The sequence below is a fragment of the Gracilinanus agilis genome, chromosome 2 (genome assembly GCF_016433145.1).
Source record: "Gracilinanus agilis isolate LMUSP501 chromosome 2, AgileGrace, whole genome shotgun sequence".
In the NCBI taxonomy this organism is placed as follows: domain Eukaryota; kingdom Metazoa; phylum Chordata; class Mammalia; order Didelphimorphia; family Didelphidae; genus Gracilinanus; species Gracilinanus agilis.
In genome coordinates, this window is record NC_058131.1 from 684348200 (window position 1) to 684373071 (window position 24872).

The 24872-nt window shown below is 38.3% G+C and overlaps 1 protein-coding gene across 1 annotated transcript in view; it reads left to right on the top strand.

Annotated features, from left to right (window-relative positions):
- Positions 1 to 24872, top strand: part of IQGAP1 (IQ motif containing GTPase activating protein 1) — a 130548-nt gene that overhangs the window by 13080 nt on the left and 92596 nt on the right. The window lies entirely within an intron of this gene.

Here is a 24872-nt window from a genome sequence, read left to right on the forward strand (position 1 = left end):
ACTAATACTCAGTGTTGAGTCTAAGATAGAAGATAAGGGTTTTAAAAAAAAAGGTACAGACCAAAAAAAACCTCAAGAATAATAAAGTTTTAAAAAAGTATGTTTCAATCTGCATTCATATACCATCAGTTCTTTCTCTGGAGATGGATAATATTTTTTTGTCATTAAGTCCTTTGGGGTTGTTTTGGATCATTGTGTTGCTAAGAATAACTAAGCCATTTAGAGTTGATTGTGGAGCAATATTGACATTACTGTGCACAACATTCTGGTTCTGCTCATTTCGCCTTGCATCATCAGTTCATGTAAAGTTTTTCTGAAATCATTCTCCTTATCATTTCTTATCATTACAAAAGTATTCCATTACAATCATATGCTACAACTTATTCAGCATTTCTCTAATTGATGAGAATCCCCTTAATTTCTAATTCTTTGCCACCTCAAAAAGAATTGCTATAAATATTTTTGTACATATAGGTTCTGTTTCTTTTCTTTTGATCTTTTTGGAATATAGACCTAGCAGTGTGATTACTGGATAAAAGGTTATATATAGTTTTGTCTCCCTTTGAGCATAGTTCCAAATTGCTTTGCAAAGTGGTTGGATCAGTTTACAACTCTACCGGCAGTGCATTTAGTGTCCCTATTTTTCCATATCCCTTCTCATAGTTGTCATTTTCCTTTTCTGTCATATTAGCCAACCTGAGAGGGGAGAGTTGGTACTTAATTGTTCTAATTTTCATTTCTCTGATCATTAGTGTTTTAGAGCATGTTTTCTTGCTTTGATTTGATTAGCTTTGACTTCTTCATCTGAAACTGCCTACTCTTATGCTTTGACCATTTATCAATTGGAGAATGATTTGTAATCTTATAAAATTGACTCAGTTTTCTGTACATTTGAGAAACGAGGCCTTTATCAGAGAAAGTTGTAAAAAATTCCCCCATTTCCTACTTTTCTTCTAATCTTGGTTTCATTGGTTTTATTTTTGCTAGAGCTAATAATTATTAAGGCAAGATTTGAACCAGACATTTTGAATTCCAAGTTCAGTCTTTTTTGCCCTATTTGATTGAAAGGAAGAGGGATACTTTTGACTCTTATCAAAAGATGAGATGAAAAAAGACTGAATCACAGAACCTAATAGAAGGAACCTTATTTAGGCTATCATACACTTGTTGTTTGGCATGATAAAAAGAGTATTGAACTTGGAATGAGGAAGTCTTTGGTTAAAGAATTTCAAAATGGAAGGGACCTTAGAATTCATTTATACCAATGAATACATAAAAACAAAATTCTTGCTACAATCCACTCATTAAGTGGTCTTGGTCTTTGCTTAAAGAATTCTTGACAGTTGAGGTTGTCCATTTCATTCAAGCTATTAGATCATTTGATTTTGGGCAAATCACTTAACTTTACTATGATTGAAATTTTCCATTTAAGAAATGGGAATTAAAGATAATATTTTGTATTAATGTTCACTAGGGATATTTGGTATGTAATTTGTTTTGTTTCTTGCTGGTCTAGGTATCTACTATATTTGTATCAGAAGTTCTATTAGATCTTTCTTATTTTTGCAGATAGTTCATGTAATATTAGAATTCATTGTTCTTTGAATGTTTGATAGAATTCACTTGTAAATCAATCTCATGTGGCCCTGGGACTTTTTTCCTTTAGGAATTCACTAATAGATAATTCAGTTTCTTTTTCTGAATTTGTTATTTATAACATCATCTATTTTTTGTTCTTTTAGTTTCTGAATATCTTAAATTTTTTGTAAATATTCATTTCACCTAAGGTATTAATTTATTGGCATGTACTTGGGCAAGAGAGGTTTTTTAATTTGATATTCAAATTGTTGTGAATCCTTTTTAATTTTTGATGGTTGACAGTTGGCTTGGCTGAATTAAAAAAGTGAGCTTTTATTTGCTTAAAAATGCTCCTACCTCCTAGTTTTAGTCTTTGATGGGGTTTTGTTTTTTGCTTTTAGCTTTGCTAATTTCTTCTTTTGATTTTCAGAATTTCTCATTTAGTGTTGGGTTTTTTTATTTGTTTCTTTTTTAGTTTTATTTAATTGCATGCCCAATTGAAGTTTCTTTCTTGTTGATGAAAGATTTTAGAGATACACATTTTTTTCTTGATTATTTTAGCTACCAAAAGTTTTGGTATTTTGTGCCATTGTCATTTTCTTTGATTAAATTTTCCTTTTGTTTTCATGATTTGTTCTTTCACACAACTTTTTAGGATTACATTGTTTAGTCCACAATTTTTTCTTCAAGGCCCTTTAAAGAATATAGTTTTTATTATAGAGTGATAAGTAAAGGATGTGTTTAATATCTCTGCTTTTTTCCATTTGTTTGTGACTTGTGCTCTGTGTAGTCTCTTTTAATTCTTATAAAGGTGCAATACCTGCCTAAGAAATATAGATACTCCTTTCTGTTTCTCTTAAGTAATCATCAGAAATATATCACATTTAAATCTTCTAAAGTTAAATTCATATCCATAACAAATTCTTGATAGTTTTGTTAAATTTCTGAGGTCTGAACACAGATTTATTGAGGTTCCCTGCTAAAATCCCACTAGGGTTTTATTGTTTAATTTTCCTTTCAATTTAATTAACTTTTCTTTTAAGCACTTATTTACATACTATGTTATTTGGTGTATACATATTAAATATTGATATTATTAGATTTTGCTTTCTTATCTTTTCTGGTATCCTTTTCCATTTCTTAAGTAAGTTTATCCCATTCAGGTTCTTTTTTATATTTATGATTAGTTTGTATTTCCCCCCAACCTATGCTCTTATATTTTTTACTCTGTGCTCCCTCTTTTTACAAAGAAGGTTGTGAAAGAGGAATGTGCTTAACACTAGTTTGTAATTGAAGCAACCTATTTCCCTGTTTGGTTCTCCTGCCCTTCTTTCCCCTGCTCCTGATTGTGATCACAAATGTTAACTCTTTTTTCCCCCCTTTAATTGCTCCTTCATACTCTATCCTCCTCTGTTGTAGTGAGATTATTTTGCTTGACTCTTCAGTGATCCTGTTTCCCCTCCTTACTCCCTTCCCCTTTCTCCTGTTCCTACCTAGTTCCCCATTGGTTTTTTTTTAGCCTTTACCTTCTTTTTTAGAATCAATATCATTATTAGTATTAGTATTGATTCCAAGGCAGAAGTATGCCATAAGGGCTTCTGTTAAGTGACTTGCCCAGGGTCACAGAGCTAGGAAGTGTCTGAGGCTAGACCTCCTGTCTCCAGGCCTGACTCTCTATCCAGAGCTACATAGCTGCCCCTTCTTGTTGAATTTAATGTATTTCTACACTGAACTCTTTTGTGTGGATGTGTGAGTCTATCATTTCTCCTGTTGGGGTAACATGGGATAGGCATGAGATGCCTATTTGCCAGCTCTTTCCTTTATGTTTGTATAGTGTCTTCATCTTTATGTAAGCTAGTGAGGGATGAAAGGAGCAACCATTTAAGTGTCTACTGTGGACCAGATACTGTGTTAGGCATTGGACAAATATGGTAAGTGAGCCTCACCACAACTTTTAGAGGCAAGTGCTATTATTATCATCTCCATTTTACAGATGAGGAAACTGGGGCCAACAAAGGTTAAATGACTTGCCATATCTAGTAAGTATCTGAGGCTGAATTTCAACTCAAGTCTTCCTATCTCTAGGCCCAGCGCTTTATCTACTTCACCACTTAGCTAGATGACTAGTAGGTTCTTTCTTTTCCCTTCTTCCCATGTGTCTTCTCTTTCTCTTCCTCTTCTTTTTTCTCTTTAAAACCATCAGAACAGAACTAAACCACTCCCAGGCTTTCTCTTTGTATAAGGACTCTGCAGGAATATTTGTTCTTTCCTTATTAGATTAGATTGTAAGCCTCTATAGAAGCCTTCTGAATACTCAGATGTTTTCACTTTTTATTTTCTCTTCACTTTGTGTTTCCATTTGGGGGGGGGGGAGGAGTTGTCCTTTTTTCTGTCTGGAGTACTTGAAAGTCCTTTATTCTATTCAAAGTCTTTTTTTCCTCTCCTATAGGATTTAGTCTGGGTTTTGTAGGGTAATAAGTGTTAATTGTCCCCATTCCTTACCTTGACCCTGTCTCCTGCACAAGTAGCAGGTTTTTTGGGTTACCTCATGTGCTACAAAATCCTTTGATGCCTTGGTCCTTTTTCCTTCTGTGACTGAGGTGTGAGCTTCTCTTTAGGTTTTGCCACAGGATGTTCTGGCTGTCTGGACTCTTGACAGGATGGGTGGGGCATAGGCTGTCTGGGTATTGGTCTCTCATCATGTAATGTGCTGTGGCATGAGCACAGACTGCCTGAGCCCTGGGCTTGGCCTTGGCACAGGCTTGCCCCAATCTTCACTTCTGAACTGCCCCTCTGCCTACCTTCTTTTTGCCTTTGTTCAGTCTCTACAGGCTTTGGAAGTTCTGAACTGGATTGGGTGCTCAGAGCCAAGGCTGGATTCTTTTCTGTTAGAATTGGTGTAGTCAGAATTTTATAGGGGAGCCCACTGGTGATAAAATTCGGGGTTTTGTTTTAACACACATTGAAGTACTTTTACATGCATTCTTGTCATCTAACCTTCCCAAGAATCCTGGGACTCTGACGTGAGGGCGTTAATATCTTCATTTTGTAATGATGAAACTGGTAGGAGAGAGGTGAGGTGTCTTGGCCTGGGTCACTGAGCCAGGAAGTGTGGAATCAAAGCCTAGGACTACCTGGCTTCATGCCCAGGGCTTGTGAAAACCTTAAAGTTAATTGGAAATGTGAGTTGTTGCTAACAAAGACCCCAATAATCCTCCTTCCTACAACACTGCATTCTTAACCCAGGAATCTTCCAGCCCCAGCTTAAGATACTCAGTGTGGGAGCTCTTGGGCAACCTGTTCAGTCATGAATTGTTACAATTATTGGGAAACTTTATCTACCATCACACCTCAATTTTTCTCTTCAGTTTTTACTCATTGTGCTGCCCAATGATGCCAAGCATAAGACAGGGACAGTGCCTTCTCTTAGTCTCAGTCTCTTATCTTTAGAGTCTTAGAATAGAGAAAAGAGAAAATGTTAGAGAGATCCTAATGGCCTTGTTCAGAATTAAGGGAAGCAAATGAGGCCTGCAGAAGAGTAGAAAAGGCTGGAGGCAGCCTGGAAATGCATTCAGGAATCAGCTTAAAAGTAAAATAATTGATATGCTGAAGTTAGGGCACAGTGGAAGGGTCTACTAGATCAATTAGTGGTTTTCTTTTGGATAGTAGGTAGTATAGAAGTAGAAAAATGAATTGTTGGCGATTAACATAGGGAGAAAAGGGAGGATGTTAGAGGGGAATGTCCCTGGAGAAGAATTTTCTAGGGTCCTTGAAGTGGCTGTCTGTTCCCAGATTGAGTAGGGAGATGACTAAAGTCTGAGGCAGGATGACAGTCTGAGAGAAGAGGAACAAGTGAGGGTTTGTAGATCCAAGGATTTAGAACTGCAAAGGTCCTTAGAGGCCATCATTTTTAAACTCGTTTTATAAATCAGGCAGAGGCATGAAGAGTCAAGGTTCACAGAGCTAGTGAGTGTTTGAAGCAGATTTTGAACCCAGTTCTTGCTGACTCCAAGCCTGTAGACTTCTGCTAGACTGCCTTAGGGTGCCAGATAGCTGGAGGAGGAGGAAGAGCAGGTTTGTCAGGGGTACCAGGAAAATTGGAAGGTAAGGAGAAGAGGGAGTTTAAAGTCTTGAAGATAGCACATCCTGAGTGATTAAATTGCTTTTTTTTTAAATTGGTGGAAATGCAGAACTTTATTTAAAAATATCACATTGATAAAGATTTAACAAGCAGAATTGTAAATTTGTTAAATGGCCAGGATTTTGAAATGCCGGAAAAAAACCAAACCATCATTGGATAGGTTTATTGTGAACTTATACTTGGTGAATTTCCAGCAGGGTGCAGTGATAAGGGAAGAAAAGAGAAAGAACTCCAGAGGGGCAGTTATCCTCAGATATTATGGAAGTGGACTCCTATTCTAGAGGAGCTTGCTTATTTCTGTAATGCTTTAAGATTTTTAAAGTGCTTTTCTGCAGGAAGCCAATGTGTAAAGCTCTGTTTTTATAGGATTTGTATCTAGATTTTATAAATGAGGAAACTGAGGGTCTCATGACTAATAGTGTTAGCTGGAAATCAAACCCAGATCTTCTGACTTGATGCTTGCTCTCTCCATTATACTATCGTCCCTCTCCAAGGAGTGGTGGGTCGATGTAGTCATTATGCTTGTGGTTTTGAAGTGGAAGGGGGATTAAGGTCATTGGAGTTGAAGAGTTAAGGGATCTCAAGATGAGGCCAGTGGTTTTTTAAAGGGCCTCTTCTTGGATGTTAAAAGTCGTTGAAGATGGATCATGTTTCACTTTGGTTGTCTTTTTGCCATGTACTCTGCAGCCAGTTAGTGATCCTAACTAACCTCTGGAGGAATTAAGCAGCTCCTTTGGAAATTCTTCCCTGGGGCTAGTAGAACTTTCTCCTTCAGGGATGGGAAACCTGATTGCTGAGAGCTCATTATACTTTATTTAACTTGCCCTGGATCCAACTGACTATGGCTTACCCTGGCCATTTTCTCCCTAGATGTAGACATCTTATTACCTGCTGTTCACCTCCTTGTTGTGTCTCCTCCCCCCCTCCCCCCCCAATTCCTTTCCCTGGTAACTGGAATCAAACCAACATTGCCATTGTTAAGGGTGTGTCATGATGGCTCCATTTTCTATCCTCATGACTTTACCACTCATAGCATTCTTTCCAGGCCATCTCCAGTGGGATTTCAGACTCCTTGATGCATCCCCAGAGTTTAGCACAACATGATGAGAAAATAGATCAGAAATTGGTTGAACCAGGTGTTGACCTTGAAGGTAAGGGGAGCTTTCCAAGAGTAAGAAGTTGAGAAGAGATTCTAGGAGCATGGATTCAGAGCCATTTTACAGATGTGTTAACTGAGGCCCATAGAAGTTAAATTTCTCAAGTTCACATAAATAGTGGTAAAACTGCCACACAACTTAATAGCAATGCATTTCTACTTCATATTTTGTGGAAACAAAGAAATTTTTTAATTGAAGTAACTTTTGGTTCTATAGGCATTCTTCCTTTTATTTTCTTGAGGACAGAATATTCTTTTTTTCCCATTTATTTATTTCTTATTGATTAAGAAAAATTTTCCATGGTTACATGATTCATGTTCTTTCCCTCCTCTCCTCCCAACCCCCTCCCATAGCCAATGTGCAATTCTACTGGGTTTTACATGTGTCATTGATCAAGCCCTATTTCCATATTATTGATATTTGCAGTAGGGTGATCTTTAGAGTCTACATTCCCAATCATATATCCCCATTGACCTATGTGATCAAGCAGTTGTTTTTCTTCTGTGTTTCTACTCCCACAGTTCTTTCTCGTCGATGTGGATATCGTTCTTTCTCATAGGGGAGGACAGAGTAGTCTTGATGCAGAGCTCTTTTATCCCTAATGCTGATTGATCTTTTTTTACATTTCATTTATTTGGTTTTTTTTTTCTTCTGTCATAGAATCATTATTGTATGTTGGTTGTGAGGCAGAAGAGTAATAAGGACTTGGCAGTGGGGGAGAAAAGTTACTTGCCCAAGGTTACAATAGCTAGGAAGAGTCAGAGACCAGATTTGAATCCAGGACTTTCCTAGGTCTGGTTGTCAAATCCACTGAGCCACCTACCTGTGTGTCCCCCTCTCCCCCTTTCCCACCCCCCCTCTATCTACAACCTTTTAGATAAAAGATTTAAAAGAATAGGAAAGGAAGTTGTGGAGTTTGGGTTCATAAATTGTTCTGGAGTTGATAACTTTGATTTGTGATGTGTCAAAAGGTAGCATTTACTCATCTACATTTCTTCTTCTATTAACTATTTGCTTCTGACAGGTTCCTAGTTTGAAGTTCTTTTGGTTTCCTTATAAGAAAACAGGCATTCTGAATTTGTTGAAGTCTACTTGGAATATAGGACACTTGAAAAGCAATGGCTCTGCCACTTCTGACCTAGCTTTGATTTAGAGTAAATCTTAATTGGAATCTCTTTCAGTATTTGAGATTTCCATAATTGAATGGAAGGAACCCAAAGTATGAATCCGTTTTAGTGTGCAAAAGTGTTCTATCTTTTAAGCCTTCTCAAAAAATGTATTTTTAAAATATTGGACATTTTTTGACCTAAAGGATTTGCATCAAGTTAAATCATGTGTCAAAAAGCATAGCATATATACTGGAGAGATGGTACTGACCAAATAGGTTCAAATGCAGAATTTATTAATTTAGTTGTACTCACTGAGCCTGCTTCTCCAGTGTGACAAAATGTATATCCATTAGGAGTTTATAAGGAGAGGTAATGAATACTCCCATCCTATAGAAGTAGAAAGGCTCCAACTTAGTTCTTTAATGTTTGGCAAGTCAACTGACCTCTCAACAACACTTCTCTCTTTCTACTGCTGACCCTCAGCAGAGAGCCTTCTATCTGCCTGGATTATTTTGATGATTCTGGACAAAGTAGTGGAAGGGGAAATGAACTTTTAGAAAGCTTGATAATAAGATTCAGCCAAGCCAGAACAATCCTAAAACTTATGGATGAAACTAGAAGATGGACATGGATCAGACATGAAATGGAACAGATTTGTCAGCATTTCTATAACAAACTATCTTTATTATTGATTACAAGGGAGCCATCATATTTGTTTTTTACCAAGCATAGTACCTGATATAAGGAAATGGAAGTGACTTTTAAGAAACTAGTCAGGAAGGTAGCTAGTTGGATCTGACCAAATATATATATATATATTATGTGTATATGTATATATATATATTTTTTTTTTTAATTTTTAATTTTGAATATTTTCCCATGGTTACATGATTCATGTTCTTTCCCTCTTCCCCAAACTCTCCCCCACCCCCCGTAGCCGACACACAGTTCCACTGGGTTTTACATGTATCATTGATTATGACCTATTTCCATATTATTGATAATTGTTCTAGGGTTGTCATTAAGAGTCTACATCCTAATCATGTCTGCATCAACCCATGTGTTCAAGCAGTTGTTTTTCTTCTGTGTTTCCACTCTTGTAGTTCTTCCTCTGAATGTGGGTAGCGTTCTTTTCCATAAATCCCTCAGAATTGTCCTGGGTCATTGCATTGCTGCTGGTACAGAAGTCCATTACATTCAATTGTACCACAGTGTATCAGTCTCTGTGTACAATGTTCTCCTGCTTCTGCTCCTTTCACTCTGCATCAATTCCTGGAGGTCATTCCAGTTCACATGGAATTCCTCCAGTTCTTTATTCCTTTTAATGCAATAATATTCCATCGCCAACAGATACCACAATTTGTTCAGCCATTCCCCAAATTGAAGGGAATTCCCTCATTTTCCAGTTTTTTGCCACTACGAAGATCGCAGCTATAAATATTTTTATACGAGTCTTTTTCCCTATTATCTCTTTGGAGTATAAACCCAGCAGCAGTATGGCTGTATCAAAGAGCAGGCAGTCTTTTAGAGCCCTTTGGGTATAGTTCCAAATTGCCATCCAGAATGGTTGGATCAGTTCACAACTCCACAAGCAATGCATTAATGTCTCAATTTTGCTACATCCCCTCCAACATTCATTACTCTCCCCTGCTGTCTTTTTAGCCAGTCTGCTGGGTGTGAGATTATACCTCAGAGTTGTTTTGATTTGCATTTCTCTAATTATTAGAGATTTAGAACACTTTCTCATGTGCTTATTGATGGTTTTGATTTCTTTACCTGAAAATTGCCTATTCATGTCCCTTGCCCATTTATCAATTAGGGAATCTTTGATTTTTTTGTACAATTGAGTTCGCTAGTTAGACCAAATTTTTTTAAAAATTAAACTGCTGGAGTTTTTGGTTTTTTTTAATCCTTACCTTCTGTCTTGAAGTCAATACTGTGTATTGGCCCCAAGGCAGAAGAGTGGTAAGGGCTAGGCAGTGGGGGTTAAGTGACTTGCCCAGGGTCACACAGCTGGGCAGTGTCTGAGGTCAGATTTGACCATCTCTAGGCCTGGCTCTCAATCCACTGAGCTACCCAGTTGCTCCCTAAACTGCTGGAGTTTTAAAAGGCACCCAGAGATTAATTTTTAAGACTACTGATAGAGGGGAAGATTTCCTAAGAAATGGAAAAGATTATATGGTAATGTCTCTAAGAATGGTCATTTGAAAGACTTGGGAAAGTAAGGTGCAACGAATTTCCATTAATGACTTGAAGGTAAGAAGTCAGGAAGTAGGTGGTGGGGAAAGGAGGTGGACCAGTCAAGTATTGGAAATGAGGGCTAATCAGTGAACAAAACAGCCTTTGAGTTAACCCTGCCATATGTAGGAACCTAGAGGAGTATATTCTGTACTTAGGGTAAATCTTCTATGGAAAGTTTATAGATGGATGTGGACAGCTCAGTTCAGTAGACCCTGAGTATTTTCAGTGTGCAAGGTGAGAGGCAGCAGGGGTAGTAAGAGGCTGAACCTTAAGTCAGGAAGACCCTGGGGCTAAGTCCTGCCACTGACTTATTGGTGAGGGGCAGAGCCTTTATGCTGTCAGTCTTCCAGGGGACTTCTCCAAGAGTGTATGAAAGTGGCCGATGGGTTTGCTGATTTTGCACATGTAGAGGGAGTTCCCACACATGATGTTCTGTAGTTTCATGGAATCACAGGGTTCTCTCAAAATGTGTTAGGTGCCAGGGATATAGAGACAACCAAAACAGTCACTGTTCTCAAGGAACTTACATTCCTTGAATGGGGATATCCCGCTGATAACACAAGGAAGTAAGTGCAAGGTAATTTAAAAGGGAGAGTGTGAGAACAGCTGAAGGCATCTGGAGAGACTTATGAAAGAGAGTACTTGGATTGGAGCTTAAGGGAAGCTAGGGATTTTGAGGGGCTGGCAGAGGTGGGAGGAAGCATTCTGGGCCTCCAGGCTCTCTTAGCTGATTTACAGGTAGAGGGTGAGGAATGGAATGTTGAGTAGCCAGTTTTGCTTGGAACATAGAGTACATGGAGAATAATATGAAAAAAGGCTAAAAAAATAGTTTGGAGACAGATTGTGGAGAGCTCAACTGTTGGCCGAGGAATTTGCATTTTGTCCTAGAAGCAAGGCAATGGGTCGTCCTTTTGAGTAAAGATATATATATATATACATACATATACATATATACACACACATACACACATATACATATACACACATGTGTGTATATAAACATATATACACACATGCATACACATATATGTGTGTGCGTAAAATCATGATCAAACCATTCATGCTTTAGAAAGAATATTTTGGGAATAAGAGAAGGATGGATGGATTAGAGGCAAGCCAGGAATCTGAGACCAATTAGGTTGTGATATTATTTCGGGTGAGAGGGTAGTCTTAGAATAGTATCAGTGCTGCTAAAGTTTATTATGGAGATTGGTGAGGAAAACTAAAACAACTTTTTAAGAATCTATTTTGGGTAAGAGATGATTAAAGATTGGAAAGGGTTATAGCTCTGGAATGATGAGACACTGGCAGAAAAGCTGGTCACTTCTTAGCTAAATTCTGTGCTTCTGTTTTGTTTATTTTGTTTGTTTGTTTGTTTTTTACCAAGGAGAATGTCCTGGGCCTGGAAAGGACAGAACAAAAAAAAAGGACTAGATATACAAGATAAGTAAAGCAGTGATTGGAGAACACTTTGCTTCCCTGGACACCTCATCCCCTCACTCAGATAAACTACAAGATAAAATTTAATACGTATAAATTCTTGTCAGTTGTGAAGTTGATTATAAGAGGGAGCATGGCTACTTATCAGTCTTTCTGAAAAAAAGATGTGATGGATTTCAAACTCACCATAAATTAATCACATGATATTGCAGCCTTAGAACCCAATGCGATTTTGGACTCCATTGAGAGGCACTTGGCTTCTGGGATTAAGGAGATGATATTTGGCTCTACTCATCATTATGTTTCTACTTGGGCACCATTTTAGGAAGAACATTGATAAACTCTAGACTAGAGAATATAAACGACTTGGAGTTTGGTTAAAGGAACTGTAGGTGTTTAATCTGGGGAAGAGAAGGCATGGGATGTTCCAAGTGTTTGAAGGGTTGGTTAAAGGAACTGTAGGTGTTTAATCTGGGGAAGAGAAGGCATGGGATGTTCCAAGTGTTTGAAGGGTTGGTTTGTCCCAGAAGGCAGACCTAGGAGTGGGTTGAAGCTACAAAAAGACAAATATAGAATAGATCTAAGGAACAATTTCCTAACAGTTGGAGCTATCCAGGAGTGGAATGGACTGCTTTGGAAAGTCTTGGGTACCTAGTTTTTCAAGAAAAGATTAGATGATTCTTGGTTGGGTATATGACCAAAGGACTGCTGCCTTTTTTTTGGGGGGGGGGGGGATAGTTTGAATTAGAGATCCCTTTTAACTTGGAAATTCAGTGACATTAAATGTTATTATGGAGATCAAAAGAGATAATACATGTGGGGCATTTTGTAAACTTCTTAGTATGAAAATCTGAGTATTTTCAGTGATGCTCAGGCTTTTTTTCCTCATCCTTCTCATTTCCGATTTTGTTACTTGATTTATACATATTGGAAGATTTGGAGAATACTAGCTTCCCTCATATGTCTGCTGTTATGATTTGAATTAACCTCACCCAGTAGCCATAAGGGGTTCTTTAGCATTTTTGAGCAATAGTTTGGGGAGAAATTCATGTGCTTGACTGACTGCTGAAGAGGGGAGTGCCTCTCAGCTAACTGACAGCCTCTTGTGGGTGTCACAGAGAGAAAAAAGAACATTAAGATTGTAGTCATTCCATCAGAACCTGGAAGTGATTACAGGGACCTGCCTTGAAGTTGGAGAGAGTCCTAGAGTTCCTTGGTGGAGCTTTTTTGAAGCTAGAGATTTCCTGTGGGAAATAGCCACTGGGAGAGGAAGTACCTAGTCTGGAACTCCCATCACCAGAGTATATGGCCAGAACTCTCTTTGATCCCTGCCAGAAGTTTTCCAAAATGTAGATGAAGTCTGTGTGAAATAAGAGAAGATTCAATTTACATTTTTTCCTTTTCCTGAGAGCAGTGCTTGTAGGAGGAACCAATGAATAACTCAGGATGATGCTTGCTGGAACACCAGGGAGAGGACTATTTGGGATGATAAATGGGTGAGAAGATCTTTGGATCTAAGAACTTTAGAAAGGTAGAAGATGGACAAGATCATGAAGGACTTTGAACACCAAAAAAGATGATTTTTATAAAGGATCCTAGAGAAGCCACTGGAGCTGATTAAATGATCAGACCTATGCATTATGAAGATAAATTGGAGTGTGGATTGAAGTGGGATGAAGGCAGACAGAACCCTCAGCAGGCAATTACGAAAGTCTAGGCATGAAACGAGGGGCACTTGCATCAGCATGGGAGGCAGTGTCAAAGGAGGGAGGAGGTCCTCAAGGAGCTCCTTGTGGTGTTCTCCATGAACTCCTAAAAAATGTACAATTGATGCTTTTATTTTTCCCTGTTACTGTCACTTTCCAGGCTTGCTCAGCTTAATAGTCCTCTCATTATAAGGAACCAACCCTGATGAGAGTTTTTGCAGCAGGTCAGCCACCCTTATTCTCTACCATTCTCTTTTTTGACTCTAAACTCATCAGTAGGGAAGTGTTTCCCCCTCTGATAGGAGAGGAGGGTATGTAGGAGCATTCGCCTCCATGAAATGTTCTGGAATACTTTGCATTCACAGTATTTCTAGGCTGCTTTTTATACTTGTAATCTTCTTTTGCCATCTCCTGTTGCTTCTTGCTACTCTGTTCTTTACTGTATTCTGATCTTCCTGCCCTTGTCTGCAGTTGGCTGGGTATGGGCCTTAGAATTTTCTAGGCTTGCTTTAGTTTCAAGACCAAACATTTTGTGGCTGTAAACTAACTATTTTTCCATGGTTACATGATTCATATTCTTTCCTACCCTCTTCTCTCCAAGAGCTGACAAGCAATTCCACTGGGTTATCCATGTATTATCACTCAATACTTATTAACATACTATTCATTTTTGTAATCTTTTAAAAACCAAAACCTCATATCTAAAACCTATTTAAACAAGAAGGAAAATATGAGATTTTTCACTTGCTTAAATATTTTCCTTCTGTTTCTATTCCCACAGTTTTTTTTTTCTCGATGTGGAAGCATTCTTTTTCATATAAGGGGGAAAATGGGGTTTTGATTGGGTAAATATATTAAAAGGTAAGGTTTCCAGGGAATTGAATAATTATTACTTCCCAATTAAAGAATAACCTCAAATCAGAATGACTTTTATGTAAGTTTATTTACAAAATATAGGAGAGAATTGAAATAGAGAGATGAGAAGAGGGTAGAAGAGATTTGTATTCAAGTCTGGGCTTTACTCCAGCAGGGCTCCAGAGGCCCAGCCAGAGTCTAAAAGTCAATTAACAAGAGTTTTAACCACAAGGACTTTTCCCAATCAAGGGAGCCTCCTGGAGGCTATTGCCTCCTGGGAGGTTAAAGGAGTCAGCCTTCTTCACTCACCACGTGTAGTTCTGAGAGATTTAAGAGCAGTCTCATCAAGGTCTCAGGGTCCCAGGTCCAGGGTTCCTCTACATCCAAGCAAGAACCAGAAGTGCTCCTTCAGGTCCTGTTCATGAACCAGAAGAGAGCCCCCAACTCCCCGAACTCTCTTTTTAAAGGGGTCTCTTTTGTGGCACTTCCTATGCCTTCCTCTTAGTTTATGTGTCCAATCACAACAAACGCTTTTCTTAGGACTGCCCAGGAGGCAGTTAGTAAATTCTGATTTGTCACTCACTCTAGCACATGTGGGTTACAGACCACCCAACTTGTGAGTTAAGTGGAGATGTTTTCACCTTTGGTGATTAAATCTAAAGATGGGCAGGGTAGATTTAATCTCATTATCACATTCTGATCATTGCATTGCTATCAGTAGCAAAGTTAATTACACATGAACATTCCAGAATGTTTCAGTTTCTTCTTACAATGTTCTCCTGGTTCTGCTCATTTCACTCCACATCAGTTCGTGGAGGTCTTTCCAGCTCATATGAAAATCAAGAAGTTTATCTTTCTCCTTTTTTAAATCTAGAAATGAAATCTAGGTTATAAATGAGAATGATGTAGGCTGTTGACTCAAGATGAAATGGGAAAGTTGTTCATTGTCTTATATTTGACCTGGGTGTGGATTAGTGAGAGAGGGCTGTGTGTGTGTGTGTGTGTGTGGGGGGTGTCTGTGTGAGAGAGAGAGAGAGAGAGAGAGAGAGAGAGAGACAGAGACAGAGAGAGAGACAGAGAAAGAGAAAGAAAGGAGTGGGTGGGTTGGTCCAAGACAGTTTACCTTTCAGAAAGGGGGTCCATTCCCTGGAGATTACTTGTTAAAAATCCACCTGATAAGATTTTGGGAATATCCAAATAAAAGCTTTTTAAGGCGATCTGAACTGGAATTTTGATAGTACTGTCATTAAGTATATGTTAGGCCACTGGTATTTATTAAACACTTACTATGTGGCAGGCACTGTGCTAAGTGCTGTGGATAGATACAAAGACAGACAGTTCTTTACCTCACCCCATGCCAAACCAACCATCAAAAATTTGCTCTTTATTATAAATTCCTTGAGGTTGGGAGCTGGTGTTTTTTTTATCTCTCTCACCTTTCCTTAGCTTTTTGTACATAGAAAGCATTCAATAAATGCTTTTAAAAATGGTGTTGACTCCTTATCATAACCTTCTCTCAATTTGGAAAGCTACTGAGATCAGATTGAGGCACATAGTAAGACAGCTAAACTAAGTGGTACAGAGGACCCAAGCATTAGACCTGGAGTCAAGAAGACCTTATTTCACATCTGGCCTTGGAGTCTGGTTTGTGTAAATCTCTTCACCTCCTCCTGCTGCCTCAGTTTTTTTAATCTGTAAAATGAAGATAGCACCTACCTTCTAGGGTGAGTGTGAGGATCAAAACAAATGATAACTATAAAGTTTTTTGCAACTCTTAAAGCACTATAGAAATGCTAGCTATTATTATTACTAATAGTATTTTAAAAATGAAAATGAAAACTCTTATTCCACAAAGAATCATCTATATAGAATTAGAAGGGACCATAAATAGAAGTCAGTTTATAGCAGCCCCCAACTTAGAGAAATTGTGATTAAACCAAGACTATATAAATGCCAGAATCAGGATTTGAACTTAGATCCTCTGAGTACAAATCCAGCCTCTTTTATTTTTGTTGCTTGGGCTTGAGCCTGAGTAAGGACTTTGACCTGTTAATTGTCTATAAAAATTCAGGTTTGGATCAGTACTTGGTATATGAGTTGGTCCTTGTCAAATGAATTATATGATCATCCTAGTATGGAAAATTCCCATTATCCTTGTGGGTTATCATTTCTGTCTGCTCCCCCTATCCCCCCTCCCAAACCCCAAACATTCAATAACAAAACCAAACCCCAAACCACTCATTGCTAGCTGTTTGAGCAGCTTATAGTTGCAGAGGGTGCAGGGAGGGAGGATTGAGAGACCCAAGTCTGTTGTTGGGAGAATTGCCCTGCAATATAAGCAAACATAATATAGGTTCAATTATGACTGTTATGCATTTGAACCTATTACCTCTTAAATTTGAGAATCTAGAAAATCCAGGGAGAATTGACCTTATGGTAGCATAATCATCTTTTTTTGGGCAAATGGACTAATGAATCTCATCCAATTCAGTTTATTACAGGAGTGAGTTTATGTTGGGGTCAATACATTAGGGAGGAAAGAATGAAAATTAATTTTTTCTATTTCATTTGTCTTCCCTTTCCCCAGGCCTACAATTCAGATTGGTTAATTTTAAACATAGACAATAGCTTCTTTTTAAACAAATGCTAACAAAAATACTCTGCTCTATAGTATAGAAAATGGGGCAAAGCAATAAACTTAAAGGTCTCAGAAATGGTTGAACCAGTAGAGCTCCATTCTAAGGGCAGGACTCTAACTAAGAGGCTCCATTATCCATGGAGATGGGTAAAGACAGTAGGAGAGTTGTTTCAGGAGGAACTGAATCTTAGTGGTTTGAATGGACACTTCCGGCATTGGTATGTTCCCTTTCTGGATTGTATGAAGCTGGGAAACCACTTTAATCACGTGTTCTTCAAAACTTGTTAAACTGGTTTCTTTTCCTTAGACCCCAGTTGAGATGCCAGTCCTTCATTTTTTCAGCTTGTTTTCTCTGACTTTCCTTAAGCAATCGTTTCTTTGTCTTGCTGAGGGGGAGAATGGGTGGGGTTAAGTATTACCTTCTTTAAAAGTTTATTTTTTATCCAGAGAAAGAACTATGAGTGTAGAAACACAGAAGAAAAACAACTGCTTGATCACATGGTTTAATGGGATTATGATTGGGGATGTAGACTCTAAGCAATCATTCTATTGCAATTATTAATAATATGGAAATAGGTCTTGATCACTGATACATATAAATTCAGTGGAATTACTCCTTGGCTACGGGAGGGGGACAGGAGGAGGGAAGGGAAAGAACATGAATCATGTAACCATTGTATAATAATGAGAGCCAGTAACCAGTGTTTGATAGAAGGGAGATAGAGAGTCTATCTGGTGAATCTCTTCCAGCTCTCCCCAGGGGCCAAATATTTACTGAGAGACTTTAGGGGGGTGTCACCCCAAAACTGGGTGACCTGGATGGTCATGCCGCCCCACAGGAGTTGGGGGGGAGGCTTCCCTATAAAATGAGGTATGTGGTACCCCAATGCGATTCTGAATAAGGAAGGGGTTCACATAAACCTCCCCCTAATCAGTTAATTTTACAGCTGGGGGTCTGGCTTCAAGATAGAGGTAGCCAGACCAAGCTGTGGTTCCCCTCTCTGTCCTTGTCTCTCAGGCACTCTGGAACTCTATCTGACTGATGAATGGCTTTTATTATTCACAATTCAGGGTTTGGGGAAAGGGGTGAAGGGCAGAGGGATATGGGGGTGCCCTCTTCTCTGTTCCTATGGAGTCCATTGCTTAGGTGGGAACCTTAATGATTCCCACTCCTAAGCTTCTACCCCCCTTGCCCCTTCTTCTGTTTCTATTTCTAGTTTTCTGTTACAGTCCTTTTCTATAATCGTAAGTTTTGACTGAAAAGAGGGTCTCTCAACAAGGTTGGGTAATGGGTGAAGGAGACTAAGGGATGGCTCCCAAAATGGAGTCCAAAAACTTAGCTGACTCTATGGTTGAAGTCTTGATGGTTGAGATGCGATGAATGGCTTTGACCAGGGAATCAGGGTTTCAATTTCCAAAGAAAGATCCTCAGGAAGCTCTCAGAACTGGATCTGAGCTGGGATGTCTTCCTCTTCTTTCCTCACAGTCCTCCGCCCAAAGACATCTCTTCCCCTTCCTCCTCTGGAGAATTTCCCAGAATTCCCTCTGGTCTCAACTGTCACCAACTGCTAGCAACTTTTTCTCTAGCTCCTTTTGTCCCATCCCCCTTGCACAAATCCCATCCTTATAGTATCCTGTTTTGTGTGGTAGGACTTGGGCCCCTCCCCCATTGTGGGTCAGGAACCTGTTCTGTTCTATGGCCCCTTGGTGGTGGGGCCCCGGGCGCCCAGTTCCCTGCCTCCGGTCGTTAGGGTCCTGGCTTCAAGGGTCAGTGTCCCTCTGCTTCACCTCAGCCAGCGGTTGGATATCTTTTAGGTTCCCCGTGTCCGTGCTTGCCATCGTGGCCGAATTACCTTGCCCCCACTGGTGGGGCAGGGCTGGCGGTGCTTAGGCCCCTGCCCTGGTGGCTCGTGAGGGGTCCCCTCTGCGTTCCGGCCAGATGGGCTCTGGCGGTCAGGCTCTGGGGTCGGTCTGCTCACCGTGTGAGCGTCTTCCCTCGGAGACGGGAAATAGGGTTGGTGTTACTGGCCGGGTATGCCTCAGTTGCTCGCCTAGAAGGGCTGGGACAAAAACTCCCATGCCTCAAAGTCCCACTTAATTCGTGCATCATTATTTCCTATTTCTATCTTATGTTCCCCTTCCCTCCAAAATAATAAATCCTTATCTTGTCTTATCACTATACTAATTATCTATCTATTCCTATTCTAAGACGGGTTTTTGAGAGGTTGGTAGAGGGATAAGGGTTGCAATTTATATAACAATATTTATAGGGTGTAAAACAATTTTGTAACACGTAGAGTTTTTCCATTGAACACAATGTCTAAGTTTACAGTGTAACAATTTTCTTATCCTTAAACTCTTCTAAGTTATTATTTAACCCATCTATGATTTTAACAAAATAACTTGTTTCTACTTTTAATATATGTCTATCAAGTAATGAAATACAACTATCTTATTCTTAGCTGTTATCAAATTATGTTTAAACTACCTGTTTTAAATGCAATGTTAATTTTTATATTGAGAATCTATTTTAGTATGTTAGTATTCTTAGTTATCTATCCAACAACACTTATATGTCTTATTCTTATGCTTTCCCTGCACTAGCTTGCTAAAAATATTTTGAACTTCCCTAGTCCTTTCTGCACTTTCCCTATGTCTAATGTTCTAATTATCTGCTAAATTGTTAGAATGCTACAGTATCTACATGGTTAGGGACTATTATTTACAATCTACTCTACTTTTCCAACCGATGTTACAGGTATGTATAAAATTTACATTATTTACACTATTATACATTTGTACAAGCATTAGCTCTGCATATTGATGTTAACCAGACAAGAAAATTGCTTGAAGATATCTTGTTATGTTCAATCTTCTTATGTGGTTAAAATCTTATGGAACTTGCAACTATTTACATTATAGACATAATATACATTTTGTATTTTCACAATCTTCAGACACTTGCTTATTTACATGAGGTCTTGACTAGATATCAGTTTTGTGTTCTCTTTATGTACTGTACATGCAAAATACTCACTCTTGTTTTCAAAGTTGTTAATTTTCTTCAAGTTGTCTGTAGATTTCTCTTATATCTTGATGCTATGTACTGTGGTTGCATTTTCCTTAAAGTGTGAGGTTAATTTGTGTTTTTGTGCTATCGCCACACCATAGTCTTATGTAAACTGTTTCCTTCTGTCCTCTTTTTTGTGCAATTGTCCATTTTTGCGGAGTTCAAAGTTCAAAAGTTTTTTTACAATGTCTTTTCAAGTACTCTTTTCTTGTATCTTTCTTCTTGGTGATTTTCCCAATTTCCTTTTCTTCTCTTGATGCTTTTTCCCTTCTCTGTTTCTCCATCACACGTTGTCTGTTGTCATACGTGTTGTTGGACGGACTCTCTGGTTTGGATGCAGGAACAATTTGGATTGTGATGCTTTGGTAGATGTAGGAAGATTTGCCCTGATTGGTCACGTTGTATAGTCGCCCTGATTTTGCACAAAAAAATCTCACCCCAGGGCAGCTGGGTAGCTCAGTGGAGTGAGAGTCAGGCCTAGAGACGGGAGGTCCTAGGTTCAAACCCGGCCTCAGCCACTTCCCAGCTGTGTGACCTTGGGCAAGTCACTTGACCCCCATTGCCCACCCTTACCACTCTTCCACCTATAAGACAATACACCAAAATTAAGGGTTAAAAAAAAAAAATCTCACCCCAAAGGTTCAAGGGACATTCAGGAATTAAGAGAAAAGTATGATCTATGGTAAGAGGACCTAGCTTTATTTTACCATCTTTGATTTCTGTTTTGGAACTCATTGTGTTTTCCCAGTTGCCCCTTTCACTTGGATAGAACCTATGATAGTGCTGTTCTCTGGTGATGGTTTGAGAATAGAACTAGTGGCACCTATGTCAATAATATAGCAGGGTAAATTTCATTCCCTACTTTAATCATTACTTGTGGTTCATTATTTTCTGTCTCTTGATTTACTTGTATCATTGGAGCCTCTATCTCTATATATTCTGTGTCCCTTTCCTGTTGTAAAGTGACCACTGTTTATTCTGGTTTTGGACCCTCAGATTGCAATGCATTTTGATCTTGTAATACATTTGCTTCTCCTACATTGTTGTTTCTGTATGGCATTAACATGTTATTATCTTGATTGTTACCCTGGCTTGGATGTATTATTTTATGGATTGATTGTGTGAGTGATTCCTCTATTTGGTTATCTCTTAAGCATTTAGAGTCCTCTCCAGGTGGAGTCATTCCTGAAGTTACACAAGCTTGTAAGTTTGGAAGTTTTTGAATCAAGGTTTTTCTCAGATATTTTATTGGCTTAAAGTCTTTTACTGTTGGGTTTAAGTTTGAATGACCTAGTATGTCAATGCAATTCTTTTCTCTTAATCTTTTCATGTGCCAACTCTCTTCGAGGTTTGCTTGTGTCAGTGCTTAAGGATAATGCTCTTTCCTTCCCAATGGTCTTTGTTGTAAGTTGCTTTGTACTTTCTTTCATATCATTGCCTGTCTCTGTGTGAAGCTGCTCAGAACATCCATTTATGCTTATCTCTTGAACTGTTATTTGAATTTGTCATTAGTTGATCTTTTTGTGTATGTTCTATCTTTATGCTATGATATTGTATATCTGGAACCTTCTTGTCTTTAAGTGTTGAGGATTTTAAGTTTAAATCTGTTGTTACTGGTACTTTGCCTGTTGCAATTTCCCTATCATTTGCTAGTGCTCTAGTCATTATGTTTGGTTTAAAGTCTGGTGTAAATGCATTTGTATTTTTCTCCTTTTTCTTTGAGTCGTTGTATTTTATCCCATAAATTCTGTTTTTTATTTCAATTACATCCCTGATCATTTGATTCTCTTCTATCTGATCCCTAGATTAATCTTTGCTTTTCCATTTCCATAGTATTTCCACACCCAAATCTCTTATATCATGGTTTATATCATCCTTACACCATGGAAAAATATTCCAAATTAGTTAAATAAATAAACTTAAATTTTCTTTAGTTAAACAAAGAAGGAAAGTATTGCCTAAGCCAGTGATGGGCAAACTATGGCCCCAGCCAGATGTGGCCCTCTGGAATGTTCTATCCAGCCTGGCAACATTATTCCTAATCTAACGAATACAATGAGTAGGATACAATACAATGAAACTTCAAAATAGTTGCCTTAGAAACAGACTGACAGATGAGCATTTCCTTTCCTTTGACCCCCACTTTAAAAAGTTTGCCCATCACTGGCCTAAGCCATTTAATTGAATTTGACAAGAATTTCTATCGAGGGGGACATGGGAGAAGAATTATTGTTTGTAGACTATATTTGACCATCTGGGTAGATAAAGACAGATTTAAAAATGAATCTTTTTGTTTTAGATCAAGAAAACCAATATGTAGGTAATTTTAAAGATATACCAAGGTTCAAAGAACTCATGTAGTAATGATTACAATTTCTGTCTTTTTCAGTGTTAGAGACCCCTGAAGCTAGGAACTATTTTAATTTTGTTTTTGTATTTTGGGGACTGTGCCAAGACTAATAGTAACTTGGAATCAGTCAGTCAGCAAGCATTTATTAAGCTCCTTTTCTGTGTTAGACGTTGTGCTATGTTCTGAGAATACAAAGACAAAAGAAAACTGTGTCCTAAAGCATGACAACAACATATCTATTCAAAGAAGTATGGACTATTATTCTATGAATAAATATAGACTAGTTTTGGGAGGAAGAGCACAGACAGCCGGAAAGATCAGGGAAGGCCTCATGCAGAAGATAGGGATCCCAAGAGATGGACATGAGGCAAGTGTGCCTTTCGGACAGTGGGGGATAGCCAGTACAAAGGCACAGAGACTGGAAGTGAATGTTTTATGTATGTGAGGTACAGCATGGAGGCCAGTGTGACCATGTCATAGAGTTCATGGAGGAGAGTGATGTGGAAGGAGCCTGGAATGCCAAAGAGAGGAAACATTTGATCTTAGAGGTAGGAGAAGACCACTGGAGTTTGTCAAGTAGGGCAAGACATGATCCTCACAACAATTCTTGAGATATAGGCAGTATTATGAGCCCAGTTTCACTGTTAAGGAAATGGAGTAGCAAGGCTAGATTTGAACTCAAATCTTCCTGGTCTAGAGCTTTATCCACTGTTTCACCTAGCTGCCTAAACTCATGGATATGGGAGAAGTGGTAGAAGTGATAAGATTTGACAACAAAAAAGATATGACTTTGAGGCTGTGAACCTTGGTGATTAGTAGGCTGACAGTACTCTGGATAGTAATAGGAAAAATAGGAGATAAGAGGGAGGGTTTGGTGGAACATAATGAATTTATTTTGAATATATTAAGTTTGAAATGCCTACAGGACATTCAGGTTGAGGTGTCTAAAAGGTAGTTGATGTGGGATGGGGTGCTTAGAATTGGGGTTAGGGCTGGATATACATATAGATCTGATTATCTTCTATATACAGACATGACAACTGAACTCCTGGGAATGATATTACCTAGGAAGATGGTATAAAGGAAAAAGAAAAGCAGCCTGTGACAGAACTTTTTGGATGTCCCTGAATAAAATATGGAGGGTGATCCTGCAAAGGAGTCTAAGGAGAAGGGACCAGATCTGACACCAAGTAGGAACAGTATTGAGAAAACCAAATTAGCAATATTAAAAATGAAAAACCAAAATTTATAGTCCTAATGAAATAGATTAAGTAATTTGTACAAATATAATATCCAAGATTAACAGAATAGGAAATAGATCTCTTTCATCTTAGAAAATATAATTGAACAAGCTGTAAATGAAAGGGGGTGAAAAACAGAAGCAAATCAATATACAGGTGAATTCTTCCAGACATTCAAAGAACAATTAATTCCAAAGGTACATAAATTGTCAGGGAAAAATTAGGAAAAGAAGGAATTCCACCAAATTTCTCTTTAAGACACAAATATGGTCTGGATACCTAAACCAGAGGGAATTAAAATAGAAAACCATAGACCAGTCGTCCCCAAACTTTTTTGGTCTACCACCCCCTTTCCAGAAAAAAATATTACTTAGCCCCCAGAAATTAATTTTCAAAAAATTTTAATAGCAATTAATAGTAAAGATAAATGCACTTGTGGCCATCACCGCCCTCCTGGATCATGGTAGCACCCACTTTGGGAATCACTGCTATAGACCAATATTCCTAATGAATATTGACAAAAGTTTTAAATAAAATACTAAGAAGAAGGCTATAACAGTATTTCACAAAGATCATAGACCAGGCAGAGTTTACACTAAGAATGCAGGACTGGTTTAATGCAGGCAAAACTTTAAACATAACAAAACAACAAAAATTTGATTATATCATTATCTGCAGAAAAGGCTTTTTACAATATACAAAACCCACTTCTGTCAAAACACTAGAAAGCATAGAAGTAAGTGGAGCTTTCCTTCCATAGGAGTAAGTGGAGCCAACATTATCTGTAATGGGGATAAGCTTGAGGATTTTCTAATATGATTAAAGAAAAAAATGTTCATTATCACTACTAATATTCAGTAGAGTGCTAGAAATGTTTTTTAAGTAAGACAATGGAAAGAAATTAAAGGACTAATCATAGGCAAAAAGATAAGATTCACTTTTGCAGATGTTATAATGGTTTACTTAGAGAACCCTAGATTCAACTGAAAAACTAATTGAAACAACAATTTTAGGTGGGGAAACATGAATTGTCAGTGCATGCCATTGCTTACTACTTTAATGGATTGGGACAGGGTGAAAAAAAGCACTGCACCAGAATAGAAAAATTTTAAGTTAGTGCCCGAGTCTTATTGCTGGCACTGCCTGGATGTCCTTGACCAGGTCATTTAACTTGGCATCAATTCCCTTGTCAATTAAAAAAAGAGGTGCAGGATATTGGATATAGTTGTGATCTCATGAAAAATAGGTAGGTAGATATCTGAGTATTGTTTTTCCCTGAATCTCCTGTCCCTGACAACTTTATGTGGATCAGGAGAAAAAGATATTTGTACTGGGTCCTGAATTGT